The following is a 5,271-nucleotide window of genomic DNA, read 5'->3' as shown; positions in this document are numbered from 1 at the left end:
ATTTTAAATGAAAACAAGTTGGGATGAGAATCTAAGTGGGAAGTTTCAAGGTTTGTAGCCTTGCCATCCAGCAAGCTGATGCTTTTGTGTTACGGAGATGTATTGCCTTGCCTTGAAATCAGGCCATTTCTAGATGTGGTAGTTTCACAGCAGACTTTTCTCACCGCTACTATGAATTGTCCATAAAACAAAACAAGCCTGAGGTAAAATTTACTGTTTGAAATTTCTTAACCTAATATTACATATATTTCTGTAAGCTGAAATTTTGTCACATGCCATGGACATTATGAAAATACCTTTTCAGACCTGCAGAAATTCTGATCTAAAGAGCCTAGGATTTATTATTCAGGAGCTCTAATTGGGGTAAGTCAGTTGGGTTTGACTCTGCCATATGCTTTTATAGTCCAGGAGAATTATTCTTACCTTTCCTGAGATTAAATGTCACTTGCTTTTATCAATAAAATCATAGAAATAAAGTCTTACCCCAATGAAACCCTAAAAAAAAAAAAATCTCTTTAGTCCATTAAATGGGTTTGTAGTTTATAATAGCTGAAAAATTAATATGAACTTACCCCAAGTTGGTTCAAAATAGAAGTGATTAACTATGAAAGAAGAAATATCAATGATTAGTGCTAGAGCTGTCAGTGTGTTTATTTTTTAACTTATTTTTTAACTTAGTCCACATATAAGCTATAATATTTTCAATATGAAAATCTTTGTTAAAAAATTAATTCCATTTTTAGTGCTTTATTTACATGATATAAGATTTAAAAATGAATATACAATATCTAGATTTAAATTTCCTTAATTCAAAAAAACTGTTTTCTTGTAACTATGTTCTTGTAATTATATTCACTATATCTGAAAGGTAGGAACTTGATGTGAGTGGTTAAGAAACTTGCTGTGTACACATCCAGGCAAGGGCTGTGTTTCTTAAATTACACAAGTTCCCTATGTGACTGATTCTTGATCCAAAATTTTAGGGCAACTATGAGTACTTTGTTTCGAGGGTCTGCTTAGATGAGCAGTCCACTGGAAAAGTACTGCTTTGTAGCTTCCACAGTTCCTTCCGTTTTAATAGACCGACAACTTGCTCAGGGAATTGACCACTGAAAGAAGGTGGATCCCTCTATTTGCAGAGCCGTCCATCCCACCACATATATAAGAACATGTAAGCTGAACACTGTTCCAGTTTTCCCCTAGGCGAGAGCAATACCTGAGGTTCTGTTTGTTCTCTTAGGGGCCTCTTCCTGCTTTCTGACGTAACTAGGATCACTGGGAGAAAAAACTCTTATGACTATGAAGACCAGGCAGTTCTGTAGGATATTCTGTCAGACTTCTTCCCAGATGGGTTGTGGCCAACGGCACTTTTTTTTTTAAGACTTTATTTTTAAGTAATGTCTCCAATGTGGTGTTCGAACTCACGACCCTGAGATCAAGAGTCACACGCTCTACTGACTGAGCCAGCCAGATGCCCCAGCCAATAATACTTTTAAAAAGTTCAGTAAAAGAAAGTATAAATAGGTAGTAAGTGTTCAGATCTGGTAATCTGAACGAGTCCTATGTCTGAGGAGTCAATATTTTCACTGGAAGAGATTTTGGAGGTAAACTATACTTTTACCCACAGTCACACAGCTAATTTAATTGTAAAGGTGAGATTAGAATCAAAGCCTTCCAACCACAGGGCAGTGGTGCTTCAGCCATGGTTGTTTTTGTTTGTTAAGATTTTTATTTATTTATTTGACAGTACACAAGTAGGGGAAGCAGCAGGCAAAAGGAGAGGAAGAAGGAGGCTCCCCACTGAGCAGGGAGCCCGATGCGGGGCTCCATCCCAGAACCTAGGATCAGGACCCGAGCTGAAGGCAGACACTTAACCGACTGAGCCACCCAGGTTTTGATGTAGAGGTGAACTTGCTATCTTTGTAATCATCAGTAATTAATCATGGAAGATAGTTTCCTAAAATATTTTTAGTTAGAAATATGCAAGAATTTTTATTTGTCATTTGGAGATGAAAGAAAGAAAAAGAAAGAAGAAAAAAAAGGAAAGAAAGAGAAAAAGAAAAAGAAATACTGCTTAAACAGAGTGGACTGTGGGGAGAGCAAGAGCACTTCAACTCAAGAGACTTATGTTCCTATTGATTAGACTCAGAACTATTTGACCTCAAGGTTCTGGGACACTTAAATATTCCTCAAGATGGTTGGTTTGAAATAGTCTCGAATCCTGAAAATTTTTCTTTCAGGCACACACATGATTTAGGTCTAAGTTTCTGACATCTGTACAAAATATGCATGTCCTTGATTCTAAGATACCACCAATTATAAAATGTACCATTTAGTTAATGATAACATTTTAAAGAAAAAGGAGATCTTAGAATAAATATATGTATCTAGTGTGAGGTTTGGCTTGATTTCAGAAACCGTTTAAATATGAAAAGTATGTTTTTAGAGGAAATGGACTTTTTTAGTGTTCTCTTTTTTAACTCCACTCAAGTATTTCTCCTGAGTTTTCTTTTTTCTTTTTTTTTTTAAGATTTTATTTATTTATTTGACAGAGATAGAGACAGCCAGCGAGAGAGGGAACACAAGCAGGGGGAGTGGGAGAGGAAGAAGCAGGCTCATAGCGGAGGAGCCTGATGTGGGGCTCGATCCCATAACGCCGGGATCACGCCCTGGGCCGAAGGCAGACGCTTAACGGCTGTGCCACCCAGGCACCCCTCTCCTGAGTTTTCTTAAACTAAGATTCTGAATAACTTATTGTATCAATAAAGGGCCTCATTAAAAAGTTGAATTTGTGCATTTCAGTTAAAAAAGTATTACCTGTTGGAATTTAGATCTGATAATTTTTAATGTATTATGTGTTTATGCTAATGCCTTGTTAGTGAAGAAATAATCAAGTCTATTTCATTTCTCCTAAAGCAATTTATTCTGTTAAGTCTGTCTTTCGACTCTTCACTTTCAACCTCATCAGTGATGGAAGAGGTTGTTTTGTCGATTTATAGTTTGGATGAATTGAATAATGAATGTAGAACTGTCCACATGCATTGAGATTGTTTTTTGGCTTTGAATTTAACAGCTGTGCTTTATTTTGCTTCCAAATGGATTAGACTAATAAGGATAATAATTTTCATGGTGAACTGGCCTATCTTACATAGGGAGTTGCATGTAGTATTTTTATGAACTTTGTAGATTAACAGAGCAGATATATTTACCGTTATAAGATCAGTAAGTGTCAGGACCTAAAATAAAGGAAACATAATCAAATAATCAAGGAGTTGTAATTCAGCATTTTGTCTGTCTTGTCTGTGTTATACATTTTATATTAGCTTGATTAATGAAAACAGGCTTTTGAGAATTCTTATATTTCTAAAATCATGTCATTAAGAATCATATTCACTAATATTTTAAGTAACTCCCCCCTTCCTCCTCTCTAAACCTACTATCTCTGGAAGCATATAGTCCACATTTTCTTTTGTGGTCTCCAAACATAGCAGGGACTTCTTGAAAAGGTCATTAAACTTATGCTTACTAGGTTGGAAAAAAGACTATTCTAGGGTCTCTTCTTTATGAAAGAAAACCTTAATAATGTCATTTCCTATCACTCTACTAGGGGTATCATTAAAAAATTTAGTTTTAATACGCTATAATATACACAACTTATTTTTTGGTTTGTGACTGAATCAATCTCATCATATGTAAATTGTCTTTCCATTCAGCAAAATGCTGTCAAAAGTGAAATTTAAATAATCGTTTTATAACATGACCATAATCTTAAATCCAGTTCAAAGGATTCTAGGACAGATTCCATTTCAATAAGAATGCATTTTTCTCTCATTAATGGCAGATATAAGTATAAGATTTTAGAGGTGAAATGGACTTTATAAATCATTCATTTTCATTATTTTGTACTCTAGAAGAAAGACTCAAAGGAATTCAAGATCACTCTAAAGTATGAAATGGCACAGTCTGCATCCCTAGATGATTTCACTTCACGTGCTTTTTCTACTAGTTTCCTGGGTTCCTTCCACACGATCAAGGCAAGTTTCAGGTCTTAGGTAGTTCAGTTTGCCAGGGTATGAGATTCGTACATTAAATGACTCAAACCAGGTAAAATACCAATAACTGAGGGTCCAAAAGAAAATGATAACTAGTAATCCTTGGTATCAGGTTTCTCACCAATTAAATCTAAAGAATTTTCAAGTTTTTGTTTTGTATTCATTTAAATATTTTCTTAAAGGAAACTTAAGTATACTTACCTGATTTGGAGCAAAAGGAAAAGGAAGAGGAATTGGAATCTACAAAAAAGGGGGGGAGTGAATTGTGAATAAAAGTTTTATTTTAGTGTTTTTTCTCATTAACTCATTTTATCCATCCATTTATCCATCCATCCATCCATCCATCCATCCATCCATCCAGTACTTACTGAGCAATTATGTGCTCCCAAGGAGCCCAGTTTCTCCTTGGTGGAGCTTAGATTCTAATGGATTTTAAGTTATTTTTTTCTCTCAAGAGTTTTTTTTTTTTTTCCCCTTTAATTAGTCAAATCAAAAGCCAAGGAGTCTATCTTATGCGTTTGCTCGTTCTTGCAAATCTACCAGTTTCTCTACGGTAGTTTATTCTTTGCTTTTTAATACTACTCTGCCATCTGGTGGAAGGAAGAGTTTCCATTTCAAATACTAGTGATTCTTTGTTGCCACATAGCTTTACCTAAGATGTTAACAGATTCCTACACTGTAATTATAACGCAAAACTTCAGGATTTTGCATTAACTTAAATCTTACTGAATTTCAGCCAAAAAACAAAAAGGGAAACAATGCTCTAGCTTTGACTAGAACCAAAATTAGCAATTAATGATTGCAAGTACTTAGAAATGTAGGATATGTGAAAACATTAAAGGGAAAGACTGTCCCATTGAGGACTGTAACTTCAGTGACAAATTTCCGAAAGCCTACTAAAAGTTGTGAAATAAACAGTTTTAAATTAAATACAAGCAAAAGGAAGGTGTTTATTACATTTAGATATAAAACCAAAATTATGCAAAAGCATATCTGTTTTAAAAGGAGGTGGTAGACAAGAAGTTAAGCAAGATACTATTTTAAAATGTGTCTGAACTTTTCAAAATATCATTGTTGAAATAGTGTCCAAGTTTAACATGTCTCCAGTCTGTGTTGCAGCCTCATCGTACCAATCATTCTCCCAAATTGTCCTGTCGCTTTCAGGTCCGTCCCACACACTTGGCAGTTCCCTCTGCCTGCCATGCCCGACCAACTCCTC

At 35.2% G+C, this 5,271-nt stretch overlaps 1 long non-coding RNA gene across 1 annotated transcript; it reads right to left on the bottom strand.

Moving 5' to 3' along the window:
• Nucleotides 1-571: 571 nt before the first annotated feature.
• LOC148109522 (uncharacterized) lies at nt 572-4,980 on the bottom strand. The gene is made up of 3 exons (XR_015725421.1): nt 4,254-4,980; nt 3,210-3,236; nt 572-602 (listed from the first exon to the last, which is right to left on the bottom strand). It is a non-coding gene; the product is annotated as an uncharacterized LOC148109522 (long non-coding RNA).
• Nucleotides 4,981-5,271: the final 291 nt, after the last annotated feature.

This window comes from Ursus americanus, chromosome 8 (genome assembly GCF_024610735.1).
Source record: "Ursus americanus isolate L20-20 chromosome 8, mUrsAme1.1.p, whole genome shotgun sequence".
Taxonomy (NCBI): Eukaryota; Metazoa; Chordata; class Mammalia; order Carnivora; family Ursidae; genus Ursus; species Ursus americanus.
The sequence above is the reverse complement of the archived record's forward strand: the minus strand, read 5'-3'. Positions and strand labels throughout refer to the sequence as shown.